General features: G+C 39.7%; 1 long non-coding RNA gene across 2 annotated transcripts in view; it reads left to right on the forward strand.

Annotated features, from left to right (window-relative positions):
* Window positions 1–14,351, forward strand: part of LOC136886051 (uncharacterized) — a 32,936-nt gene that overhangs the window by 17,085 nt on the left and 1,500 nt on the right. For both annotated transcript variants that reach the window (XR_010861685.2, XR_010861684.2), the window contains one exon: window positions 5,361–5,433. This is a non-coding gene — a long non-coding RNA (uncharacterized lncRNA). The remainder of the gene's footprint in view (window positions 1–5,360; window positions 5,434–14,351) is intronic.

A 14,351-nucleotide genomic window follows, 5' to 3' on the forward strand; every position in this document is an offset into this window, starting at 1 on the left:
ACAATTCCCTCGCAAAGCTGACGTTCATTATTCATTTACCATAAACGTTTACAGTATCTATGGAAGGCTAGGCCCCCTACACGCAGTGCCCCATGACCTTTTTGTAATAATTACGTAAATCCTACACTAAAACATATATACTATTTACAGGTAAAGTAACAAAGTATAATTTGTACATATTTCTCATTCACACATTCTTTCACTCCCTGGTTCATTCTTCCAACTATTCACATACTTTTTTTCACTGCACGTGCTTCCTAACATAACCTTTAACTATCTTTACATTCAATTTTGGCGGAGAGGTCGTTCCAAAGCTGCACTCAACGACCAAAGAAACCTAGTTTGTAGGACTCATTTCACTCAAAGGGGGCTGTAATACACACCACTTTGTCCTGCAGACAGAGCTGCAGGTTAAGGAGAGTCTAGTGATAGGTGAGTGGCTTCCATGAGAGACTTGTGTAAGAAGGTTACGTTGCTTTGTTTACACAAGGACGCGATTGACGGGAACTGTTCTTGTTAATTAGTCATTCAGTGTGATGGATTCCTTCTAGTTTGTGAAGGTTAGCTGTAATGGCGTGGTACCACGCTTGTGGACCATACGTTAGTGTCAGGTATGGCATTCGCCTTGCACCCAAGAAGATTTCTGTGTATAAAACCGAGCAAGCACCCTGGCAGCTGTGCATCTCACTTCCTTAATGTTATATATACAGTCTGTTGTGTTTTGAGACCTACTTAGCCTAATGCATTTACATTTGCCAGTATCAAGATTGCATCAGTAAATGTCCTAACACTGACGGGAAAGACAGAAGAACTGGTTGACTTCATGAAAGAAAAAGATATAGCCATACTTGTACCGTGTGAGACCAAGAAGAGGGACATGGGAGAGATTCTTCTGAAAGAAGGATACAGGCTGTATTATAGCACCTGAAGCAAAAAATGGAGTGGCCATCATACTTAGAAAAGAAATCCAAGAATATGTGGAATCTACAAAATGTGTCAGCGATAGGATGATGGTGATGAGACTCAGTTTGAAAATGGCTTGATTGATCTATTTCAGTTGTGTGCCCCACAAACGGGGACTTTTTAGAGGAAGTGGAGAGACAGATAGAAGATAAGGAAGTGCTATTGATGGGAGATCTAAATGCACAAATTGGAATGGAAAGACAAGGAAAGGAAGATGTTGTAGGGCCCTTTGGATATGGTAATGTAAATCCAGAAGGCGAGTTGTTGGTGGATTTTTGCATGAGGAACCAAATGATTGTTGGAAACACCTGATTTAGGAAGAAGAACAGTCAGAAGATTACAAGGTATGGTTGGGGAGACAGACGAACAAAGACCATGATTGATTATATAATCGAGAAAGAACACCAGAAGAACCTTTTAGATGTTACAGCCATGCCTGTAAAAGCCTTTGGTGGTGATCATAGAGTGGTGATAGGAGTGGGAAAGATCGAAAAAAACCTATTAAGAAGAGAGAAAAGAATTAAAGTATGGAAGTTGAAGGAAGTTGGTACACAGGATGGAGATGGGGAATGTTGAAGATGAATGGAAAAGATTTAAGGAGGCATTGGTTGGATGTGCAGAAAAGGTGTGTGGTAGAACATCAGGAAATGTGAAAGACAAAGAGAGACACTGGTGGAATGATAGGGTAAAGATTAAAGTGAAGGAAAAGAAAATGGCATGGAAAACATCTAAGACTGAAGAAAGTAGAAGAAAATATGTCAAGGCAAAGAATTTGGCCAAGAAAGTAGTGGAGGAAGAAAAGAGGAAAAGCTGGGCCTTATTCACACAGAAATTGAGAGATGATATGCAGGGCAGCAAGAAATTACTTTATGGTATCGTAAGAAACAAAAAGATGGATCAAGTAAACACCAAATTTGTGAAGGATGAAGGTGGCATAATATTAACAAAGCCAGAAGACATAAGAAATAGATGGAGAGAGTATTTTCAGAAGTTGCTTAACAGGAGAACTAATAACAGTCATTCAATGGACCACCAGGAGAGGCAATTAGTTGATGAAGAAATGGATAAAGAAGTTACAATGAATGAAATTGAAATGGCAGTAAGAAAGATGAAGAATGAAAAACATTCTGGAATAGATGAAATTTCAGTGGAGATGATAAAGGCAGCTGGAACTGTAGGCCTGCAGTGGACATATCGAGTTCTCAGGATTATCTGGGAGAATAAGGAGGTCCCCGAGGATTGGCAAAAAGGAATAATCATCCTAATTTTCAAGAAAGGCAATAAGAAAGTATTGAAGAACTACAGGGGAATTACTCTGAATTACCATGTTGCTAAGATAATGGAGAGGATACTGGAAAGTAGGATAAGTTTGAAAATCAGATACAGGAAAATCATTTTGGTTTCAGAAGTGGAAGGTCAACAATAGAGCCCATTTTCATTATGAGACAACGAATGGAAAAGCAATGGGAGTATGGGAATGATATGGTTATGACATTCATTGACAGTGAAAAGGCATATGACAGTGTCCCCAGGACTAAAGTTTGGGACAGTCTGGTGCAAAAAGGAATTGGACAGGTATTAATAAAAATGATCATGGCAATGTACAAGGAATGTTGTAGTTGCGTGCAAACACAAGTTAGCAGGACAAGTTGGTTCAAAATCACTAGTGGGCTGAGACAGGGAAGTGTTCTATCACCCAGCCTGTTTACAATAGGAATGGATGACATCATGAGAACAAGAAAAGCAGCATATGGAGGAAGAGAAATGGACACGTTGTTATTTGCAGATGATAATGTGATTTGGGGAGAAGATGACAGGAAGGTTCAAGAACAGTTGGATGTGGTGAATGGGAAGATCGAAGAATGTGGATTGAAAATAAGTGTAGAAAAGAGTGAACCTCTTGTTATGACTAGAGGGAAGAAAGGTCAGATTAGATTTGCAGACAAGCCCCTGGAAGTTTTTTTTTTTCCATTATTTATTCGGGGCGTCAACCTAAGAAGATCTTTTGCCCCTACTTTGCACCATATGTTGTGAACCTGCGTGTATTTGGTAATGGTGGAAGTGTAAAGTTTTGAATGTGAGGAAAGGATCATTAAGGACGACACAAACACCCAGTCCCCAGGCCAGGGATATTAATCGTTTGCAAATAAAAACCCCTGACCCGGTCGGGATTCGAACCCAGAGCCGCCAGGTGACAGGCGGATGCGGTGCCCCCTACACCGCAGAGCCCGTGGAAGTAGTGGAGATGTTCAAATACCTGGGGAGTTAATTAATGGAGTATGCTCGACTGAATGCTGAAATTAGTAAGAGGATTCAAGCTGGAAGTGGTTTCTATCATAGGGTAAGAAACGTGTTTATGGGACAAGGATGTGCCAATGGAAGCAAAGGAAGCTATGTACAAGATGTATTACGTACCCATAACAACTTACGGAGCAGAAACTTGAACAATGACGAAGAAGGATGAGAGTCAAATACAGGCAGCTGAAATTTTCTTGAGGTGTATGATACGGAAGAGTAGAAGAGACAAACTAAAGAATGAGAAAATCCGGGAAGACATTGGAGTGGAAAAAATTAATGATAGAATAGAGAGGAGCTGATTAAGATGGTTTGGGCACATAAAGTGAATGAGTGATGAAAGAATGCCAGAAAAGGTGATGGAAATGCAAATGCAAGGAAGGAGAGGCTGCGGACGACCACGATTGAGATGGAAGGACACAATCCAACGCAGTATTAGAGAAAGAAACCTGGACTGGGACACAGTGTTGGAGGAGCAGTGGTGGAAAGACGGAAGACAGTGGAGAGGAACCATATTTGCCCCTACCTGGCTACAGCTGAATAATGGGAAATGATGATGATGATGTTGAAACTGTTGAGGTAACACCACAATGCTATAGTGTCCAGCTCCAACTGTAACTTCAGACAATCATCTGCACATTGTATATCCCTGTACATTACTGTGTCATCAGCGTACTGGGCCATGGTTGAGGTCACACGTTTAGGTAAATCAGAGGTAAATGCATTAAATAATAAAGGTCCCAAGATGGTGCCTTGACATACTCCTGAGGTTATTTTAACGGTTGAAGATCGAACTCCATCAAACACCACAAAAGTCATTCATGTGGGGTTTGGTCAAAAGCCACGCAGTCTACCTTAACAATTTTAGATTTCTCCAGGGAGAACTGCCTTTGTTAATAAAGTATTATATACAGGAACTTTCACTTAGCAGATTACCTTCCTGAAAGTATTCCCAGTCGCTCCATACATTTACTGACATGGGATGTGAGAGACACGAGCTGATAGTTGTCAGTGAATGGTTTGTCCCCTTTCTTGAAAATCGGAACTACATCAGCTCTCTTCCAATCTTGAGGCAGTGATCCACAGTGAAGTTCGCAGAGAGATGGTGCCGCTGACTCGGCATAGTCCTGGAATATACAGCTGGGTATTTTGTCAGGGCCACTCACCGCATGGGGTCGAATCCTCTTCAAACTTCCGAGAAGTAGAGGCTGGAGAGAGGGAGGGACGTTATATACATGTCCCCATCTGACTGTATCTGCAAGAAATTCTGTGTAGAATTTTTCATTGACCGGGCGAGTTGGCCGTGCGCGTAGAGGCGCGCGGCTGTGAGCTTGCATCCGGGAGATAGTAGGTTCGAATCCCACTATCGGCAGCCCTGAAAATGGTTTTCCGTGGTTTCCCATTTTCACACCAGGCAAATGCTGGGGCTGTACCATAATTAAGGCCACGGCCGCTTCCTTCCAACTCCTAGGCCTCTCCTATCCCATCGTCGCCATAAGACCTATCTGTGTCGGTGCGACGTAAAGCCCCTAGCAAAAAAAAAAATTTTTCATTGAAGGCTGAGGGAGTGTCTGCGGGCTTGGAGATGGATTTCCCGTTAGCTTGAAAGGAGCTTGGTGCAGTACTGACACAGTTCTTTTTTAGCAGTTTGTTTCCCCATTTTGTAATTGCCATATTATTTGTCTTTCTTTTCCAACATTTTCAGAGTGATGCTTGCCTTGACCGTTTAACAGACAGATGGATGTTATCTGCAATCTACTGAAAAGAACAGTTTGAAAATAAGCTTTACATTGTTGTCAACAATCCCCAAACGCATAACAGAGCAAAACATTGGACGTTATAATCGATACATTTCTCAGAAAATGTGAAAAAAATATGCTGTTTTATAAGATATGGCATACTAAGCAATTTTTAAAAATACAGTGCTTCTATAGGATTTGGACAGGATCATTAGATTTCACCATTATATCCAATATGTCCTTAAAAACGATGTCACAATAAACGGTTTTGGCTGTACTTAAATCTGCAGTACAAAGTGAAAAACCCTGACATTAATTTTTTATCATATCTGAGAGGCCTAACTAATATTTCTTGGGTTATAGGTCAGCAAGTTTTCTCTCATTTGCCAACAGAACAGACTTGGAACCTCCAGATTGATAACGTTTTAACATTATGGTGAGTACTTGTTCATTTTATTATATTAACTTGACTGTTAACGGCCTGTGATTCTTGTAACAGTGCTTGGTTGTTATTGATGTTTATAGTTGGTCAGGACCTATGGAGAGCTATTATATTGACTATTTATGTCACAAACATATCTTGAAGACTGGTGGTGTGTAAAAAATTGCTTGCCTACCATCAGTCACAATCAGGTTGGGGAATTGCATTATAATGACTCAATCAATACTGATCTGCATTTAGGGCAGTCGCCCAGGTGGCAGATTCCCTATCTGTTGCCTTTCCTAGCCTTTTCCGAAATGATTTCAAAGAAATTGGAAATTTATTGAACATCCCCCTTGGTAAGTTATTCCAGTCCCTAACTCCCCTTCCTATAAATGGATATTTGCCCCAGTTTGTCCTCTTGAATTCCAACTTTATCTTCATATTGTGATCTTTCCTACTTTTATAGACGCCATTCAAACTTATTCGTCTACTAATGTCATTCCACGCCATCTCTCCGCTGACAGCTCGGAACATACCACTTAGTCGAGCAGCTCTTCTTCTTTCTCTCAATTCTTCCCAACCCAAACATTGCAACATTTTTGTAACGCTACTCTTTTGTCGGAAATCACCCAGAACAAATCGAGCTGCTTTTCTTTGGATTTTTTCCAGTTCTTGAATCAGGTAATCCTGGTGAGGGTCCCATACACTGGAACCATACTCTAGTTGGGGTCTTACCAGAGACTTATATGCACTCTCCTTTACATCCTTACTACAACCCCTAAACACCCTCATAACCATGTGCAGAGATCGGTACCCTTTATTTACAATCCCATTTATGTGATTACCCCAGTGAAGATCTTTCCTTATATTAACACCTAGATACTTACAATGATCCCCAAAAGGAACTTTCACCCCATCAACGCAGTAATTAAAACTGAGAGGACTTTTCCTATTTGTGAAACTCACAACCTGACTTTTAGCCCCGTTTATCAACATACCATTGCCTGCTGTCCATCTCACAATATTTTCGAGGTCACGTTGCAGTTGCTCACAATCTTGTAACTTATTTATCACTCTATAGAGAATAACATCATCCACAAAAAGCCTTACCTCCGATTCCACTCCTTTACTCATATCATTTATATATATAAGAAAACATAAAGGTCCGATAACACTGCCCTGAGGAACTCCCCTCTCAACTATTACAGTGTCAGACAAAGCTTCACCTACTCTAACTCTCTGAGATCTATTTTCTAGAAATATAGCAACCCATTCAGTCACTCTTTTGTCTAGTCCAATTGCACTCATTTTTGCCAGTAGTCTCCCATGATCCACCCTATCAAATGCTTTAGACATGTCAATCGCGATACAGTCCATTTGACCTCCAGAATCCAAGATATCTGCTATATCTTGCTGGAATCCTACAAGTTGAGCTTCAGTGGAATAACCTTTCCTAAAACCGAATTGCCTTCTATCGAACCAGTTATTAATTTCACAAACATGTCTAATATAATCAGAAAGAATGCCTTCCCAAAGCTTACATACAATGCATGTCAAACTTACTGGCCTGTAATTTTCAGCTTTATGTCTATCACCCTTTCCTTTATACACAGGGGCTACTATAGCAACTCTCCATTCATCTGGTATAGCTCCTTCGGCCAAACAATAATCAAATAAGTACTTCAGATATGGTACTATATCCCAACCCATTGTCTTTAGTATATCCCCAGAAATCTGATCAATTCCAGCCGCTTTTCTAGTTTTCAACTTTTGTATCTTATTGTAAATGTCATTGTTATCATACGTAAATTTTATTACTTCTTTGGCCTTAGTCTCTTCCTCTACCTCGACATTATCCTTGTAACCAACAATCTTTACATACTGCCTTTTGAAGATCCTCACATACACACTCCCCTTGTTCATTAATTATTCCTGGAATGTCCTTCTTGGAACCTGTTTCTGCCTTAAAATACCTATACATACCCTTCCATTTTTCACTAAAATTTGTATGACTGCCAATTATGCTTGCCATCATGTTATCCTTAGCTGCCTTCTTTGCTAGATTCAATTTTCTAGTAAGTTCCTTCAATTTCTCCTTACTTTCACAGCCATTTCTAACTCTATTTCTTTCCAGTCTGCACCTCCTTCTTAGTCTCTTTATTTCTCTATTATAATAAGGTGGGTCTTTACCATTCCTTACCACCCTTAAAGGTACAAACCTGTTTTCGCATTCCTCAACAATTTCTTTAAACCCATCTCAGAGTCTGTTTACATTTTTATTTCCCGTTTTCCACCGATCATAGTTACTTTTTAGAAACTGCCTCATACCTGCTTTATCAGCCATATGGTACTGCCTAACAGTCCTACTTTTAAGACCTTCCTTTCTATCACATTTATTTTTAACTACCACAAAAACAGCTTCATGATCACTAATACCATCTATTACTTCAGTTTCCCTATAGAGCTCATCTGGTTTTATCAGCACCACATCCAAAATATTTTTCCCTCTGGTTGGTTCCATCACTTTCTGAATCAGCTGTCCTTCCCATATTAACTTATCTGCCATTTGTTGGTCATGCTTCCTGTCATTCGCATTTCCTTCCCAATTGACATCTGGCAAATTCAGATCTCCCGCTACAATCACATTTCTTTCCATGTCGTTTCCCACATAGCTGACTATCCTATCAAATAATTCCGAATCCGCATCAGTGCTACCCTTTCCCGATCTGTACACTCCAAATATATCAAGTTGCCTATTATCTTTAGAAATGAGCCTTACACCTAGAATTTCATGTGTCTCATCTTTAACTTTTTCGTAGCTTACAAATTCTTCTTTCACCAGAATGAAAACTCCCCCTCCCACCTTTCCTATCCTATCTCTACGATACACACTCCAGTGCCGTGAGAAAATTTCTGCATCCATTATATCATTTCTCAGCCATGATTCAACTCCTATTACAATATCTGGTAAATATATATCTATTAAATTACTTAATTCTATTCCTTCCTTTACAATACTTCTACAGTTCCACACTAACAATTTTATGTCATCCCTACTTGATTTCAAGTTCCCTGTTCCCTTATCACCGCTCCCTAGGCCATCCCGTTTCCCTGAATGTACCTCCCTATTACCCTTCCCCTCCTCCCTCTCTTCTACTTTCCTCAACATCTGCCTCAACCTAATTCCTGGATAACATTCTACCCTGGTTCCCTTTCCTCCACACACTTTCCCCACGTGTCTAACGATGGAATCCCCCATGACCAGAGCCTCAACCCTACCCACCTCATTTGATCCCCTCCCCTCCTGGTCAGCCCTATCTTTCCTGATAGCTGCAGAAGCTACTTCCTCCTCCATTTTCTCCTTCCCATGACCCTGTTCCACCTGTCTTTTCCTATCCTCTACTCTACATTTCCCTTCCTCCTACTTCCACGCATCTCAGCAACATTTCCCTGTCCCTCATCTTCCCTCTGTTGTTCTACCTGGAGTGACTCGTACCGATTTCGCACAGACACCTGTCCTGAATTCTGATCCTGAATAGAGCCCTTGGCCTGCAATCTCCTTCCCCTTAGAACATTAGACAGACATGGCAGACACTCCTTTCCACCTACCTTTCCTCAGAAAGACTGTCTTAGTGGTTTTCCCAACTGAAATGAACATAGGTCTTTACAATGACGTGAGGAGGAATGGTCCGAGAAAAAGCAGTGATTTCACATGAAATATTCGATGAAATAGTGAAAAAACCACACATTTTCTCATTTTTTACGAACAGTACTACACCGCCAATCTAACAGTCCAAAGTTCCAGAGCTGGAATGACCAGGCCGCAGACAGCCGTGATACGTGAACACTCTTAATCTTTTTTCAGAGGGGGTGGAGGGTCGAATAGAGGAGAGTCCCAGGGCAAAAACTATTGCCCTTTTACTAATCTGTTTCCTAGGAGTACCCGATGAGTCGGAAAATCTCAGTTCACTACACTGGTGGCGGAAAAATCTATCTGACTTGGAGACAATTTTTTCCTCCAAGCCAGAGGAGAAACCCTATCTTCACTGCTAATTTTGAATAAAATGAATGTAGATTTTAATAAAAGTGAAGAGAAAGAAGCTTTTTTTAAGAAACAGTTCTTTTCAGGGTTGAATTTTGAGTTATTTAGTGAATTGTGGTGCTATAATTTGGAATATGCCTAAATTGTAATTCTAGACCAGGTCATACTACTAAGTGAGCCTCTGCCTTAAGAGTGCACACTGCTCATTCAAAACAGTGCGTCAGGGTGTGGATCGAATAGCTGGAATACTATAATGAACCATTGAGTTACGTACCAGCAGTACGGTATCAGAAAATGTATGAACTAGAGGAATGACATGCTAAAGAAGAAAGTTTTCTAACTCCCCAGCTATTTCCCGCCACTATTCAGTCAGGCTGTTATACTTGGTACGTAGCAGTAATCCCATCTATCGGAGTTGAGCGGCAGCATAAGAGACAAAGAACATCCCCACAAACAATGGTCAGTGTAATGTTATTGTTGATCAGTGTTATGCGCTTTCAGTATTGCAGGCCTTCACATTTAGTTTTCTTCTGACTCTGAAATACCTATTTAAATGGTCCGTTATTGGACATTTACTCATTCAGTACAAATATTTCAGATTCCCTATGGGAATCAACATTTATATCATCTGAAATATCACTCAGTAAAATTGAATAAAATAGGTCGGAAATTGTATTCTCTATAACTTTTGTTATGTAGTACTTTTCGATAGGACCAATAACATAGGTATTTAAAAATTAAATTTTAGGCGCCTTCCCCTCAACTACAATTTCATACAGGGCGAATAAAATTGTTTATAACTGTAGTTTCTTATTCCCCGACTCTATATTAGTAACTTTCATTAAATTCTGTTAACCCATTTTCTCGTGGCTCGGCGTGCTCATGAAGGTGGCACTTCACCAGGAAATTGGTGAACAAATACATTGCGTACCCGTCGAGCTGACTCGTACTTAAAGTAACTTTTACATCTGAAAATATGGTGTTGCAATGATAACTGTCTCACCATGTTAACAGCTGAGATTCAGACATGACCTGTTGATTCTAGGTCGAACAGATGCATGCTTCTTATTACAAGGTCAGCAACCATGCGCATGCCTCCCCTACAGCTTCTTAGGTCTCGGAGACGGTCTGGGCTTATAAGAAAGATCCTGTACTGTTAGGGATATGCAACCTTTTTCACAAGGTAATTTTAAAGAAGGATATTATGGTTCCCCTTGTGCCGACCATGCATCCGATAAAGTCAGTCCTCTTGCTTTTATGTCTTTCAAAGCAGTGGGGGACAAGATTTAAAAAAAACACAACCAAGAATGAAACATAGGTCTCTAAACATATAACGGTGGAATGTCTGTTTAAAGAAGTCAAATGGGACTGTGGAAGTCCTGTAAGGAAGAATACCATGAGCAAGAGAGATATGTTGGCTTAAAATCTTTATGTCTAATTAAAATAAAGGGACAACCTCACTTTAACTTAAAATAGTCCGCTGAACATCTAGACTGTTATTGAACGCATAAAATGTGCCCAGGCTCGTAAGATTGTGTGTCGGATTGACACTGGTTGATTGTACAAGGCTTCGCCTGTAGCTGTAGTCTTCTGTTTATATCCAATGTTGTAATGGCGCCCAAATTAGTACTGAACGAGGAAACGTTAAGTCTTAAAGGTATATCCTAGTTGTTGAGTGAAAACATAAAGCCACATTTTTAAACCCGCTGAATGATGTGAGTGATAGGATATCTAAGAAGAGACCGTGACTTAGAAAAACTGATAGCAAGATGGATTCAGAAAAGGAAAAAAAAAAAAAAAAAAAACAGTGATTTCAAGTAACATAAAATGGTTGGATGTTTTAAGTGAAGATATAAGTGCCAAATAGCTTTCTGTAGGAGTATTTTGAAGTGATTGATTTCGAGACCAGTTCTGGGAAGCCAAATAATGTTATTTTTCTCATACAGTGATGCAGTATAATTTGATAGGATGAGTCTCATGTCGAACAGTCCTGTTATCAATTGATCACTCAACAAATTATAATGAAAGTACTGTTTTAGGATATCACAGGTCTGTCCAAATCATAATTTTGAAACGAAAGGAGCTATCTCTAGAATATAGATATATTCCTGGGTCTCCGAGAAACTGGTTTAATTCCTTGTAGTAAAGAAGAAGCATATTTAAAAGTAATGTTTAAAGCCTTGTTTTTTTTTTTAATTTCCCCATCTCTTTTGTTGTTAGCCCTGCAAATAATAAGGAATTAAGCTTTAAGAAAATTTGATTTGGAAACAGAATAATTTTGAATTGAGTTTCTGTAGTTAAAATGTGGTAGGAAGAATAACTTGAGAAATCTCTTACTGTGCTTCATGCTATCTGGTTTCACTCTTTCTTTCAGTTTTTTTCCCTTCCAGTGTTTCAAGTTCTCTTGATTTATTTGTTTGTTACAATGGTATATCTAACATTTCCTCATGTTCTTACATTGTAATGAAGGTATTCAAGAGAATTTTATCATTTTGAAGCGAGTATGGACAACCTTCTTGGAGCAGTGTGTGGATGTAGAATTTTAACCGTGTTCTTCTGTGGACTACTTTGGCACAAAAGTACATTTATTATATTCGATCCCTAAGGAAGTATGAACAAACTCGTTGGCTAATTTATTTCTTTTCTCTCTCATTTAGCTCTTTGGTTAGAATGTATATTATTTTACAGATGATATTGCCTTGTTCTTGTCTCAAGGATTGAGGTTTATTACTTTTTAAACCTTTAGCGGAGCTTTAATAAAAGTAGAAAAGATCACAATATGAAGATAAAGTTTGAATTCAAGAGGACAAATTGGGGTAAATGTTCGTTTGTAGGATGGGAGTAAGGATTGGAATACCGTATTTACGCGAATAATCCCCGCACCCTAACTTTAAGGCTGATTTTGGAAGAAAAAAATGCACCCCAATTTTGTGCCTCAATTTTTTTTAAATGTGCAGGGATTATTTGCGTAAATACCCGTATTTCTTTAGGAAGGCTGATTTTGAAAAAAAAATTCCAAAATTGACGCAAATGAAACCCGCACCCTAATTTCATGCCTCAATATTTTTTTTTTAAATGTGCGGGTATAATTCGCGTAAATATGGTAATATACAGAGGAAAATGCTAGGTAAACAGATAGGGAATCCGCCACTTGGGTGACTGCCCTAATTGCTGATCAGTGATGATGGATTGATAGTGTAAATCTGAATATAATATGAGGGCTTCCCAATTTCTTGTACAAGTCAGTGATCAGAAAGTTGTCCTTACTTGTTAGAAATGCTTTATGATTTTTTTATCAAGTACTATTGCCAACTCTTGGAAGTGTTTAACAGTTGTTATTGAAAATGGTACAGATAACCTGAACCGAAAGTTAATGAGCTTAAAAACTTACCAATCTTGGTTCACTTAACATGTATGTCCAACCCTTGCCCCATTTGTGTAACGGAGTTGTGTATGAAGATAATTTTTCAACCGGGTGCTCTTTCTGATGTCAATCTCATCAGAGGAGCTAATGAGATGAAATGAATGACATGATAGTAGGAAGGGAGAAGGGTGAAACGCGGTGCTGACAAGTAGCCTACTTCTGTACAGTAGCACCAAGCGGCCTGCTCAAGGCTAAACGTCGCCATATGACGGGCGAATCACCCGTGTCATATGCCCTCACTCTGTATGAGCACTGCAGAGAAGTTTAGAATTTAATCTAGGCTTTTGGCACATAATCTAGTGATTAGAAATTGTATACCACCACGTATACTACCTGCCAGCATTTTTTTTTTCCAACCAGTATGACTTGAACTGGCTAACCACGGTGTCAGAGCATATAATAATCACGGCCACCAGACGAGCTATTTCGAGAAAAATTGTTAGTGTTTGCACTATTCAGTCAAGCTTCCTGGTAGGTCCAGTCTTTCAGTATTTAAGAATACAAGAGACCTACTCTAACCAAGCGAGTTGGCCGTGCGGTTAGGACTGCGTACCTGTGAGCTAGCATTTGGGAGATGGCGGGTTCAGGGAAGCCTTAAAAATGGTTTTCAGGCATTTCCCATTTTCACACCTAGAAGGCGTTGCCGATCTTCAATGTATTTGTGTGATGTTGAAACACTAGCAAAGAAGAGGCCTACTCTAATGAGATAATAAGTCTCTTATGACTTACAGTAGTTGAAGGGATGATAAAACACATGCCCTTTCGATATCTTGTGCCAACAAAACCAAAGAAATGATGGTGCCATTTTAAACTGTGGTAAATAAAATATTCCACAAGAATATTCCCTAGCAGGCAATTATAAAACCTCAGTGACTCAGGAGGCAGCACGCTGGCCTCTCGCCATGTGAGATTTTTAACTGTGGTAAATAAAATATTCCACAAGAATATTCACTCGCAGGCAATTATAAAACCTCAGTGACTCAGGAGACAGCACGCCGGCCTCTCGCCATGTGAGATTTATGCTGGACAAAGCACAGGCAGGACAGGTTTCTCTCCGGTTTTCCTTCTCTTTCATTCCAGCAACACACATTAATATATTTTCATCCATCAGTAATTAATCATTGCCCTAGAGGAGTGCTACAGGCTTCGGCAGCTGGCATGGTTCCTGCCCTCGCTGCTAGATGGGGCTTCATTCATTGTATTTGTGACTTGGTCGAATGACTGGAAACAGGCAGAGAATTTTCATAGTAGGCAATTGTGTGCATTATATTTGCATACACACTTCCGATTGTTGGCAGTACTGCTACATTTAATGTTTTAATAACGACAACAATTTATCGTTGCACCTGCAGAAACACCTGTGTGAAATGTTTCCACTTGAGATAACAAAACCTAACGGTTCAAAACTGAGAATTGCCTCAAAGAGTTCTTGGACATCACACAGTAGTTTTTGTCAGTGCTTCA

Source organism: Anabrus simplex, chromosome X (assembly GCF_040414725.1).
Source record: "Anabrus simplex isolate iqAnaSimp1 chromosome X, ASM4041472v1, whole genome shotgun sequence".
NCBI classification, from domain to species: domain Eukaryota; kingdom Metazoa; phylum Arthropoda; class Insecta; order Orthoptera; family Tettigoniidae; genus Anabrus; species Anabrus simplex.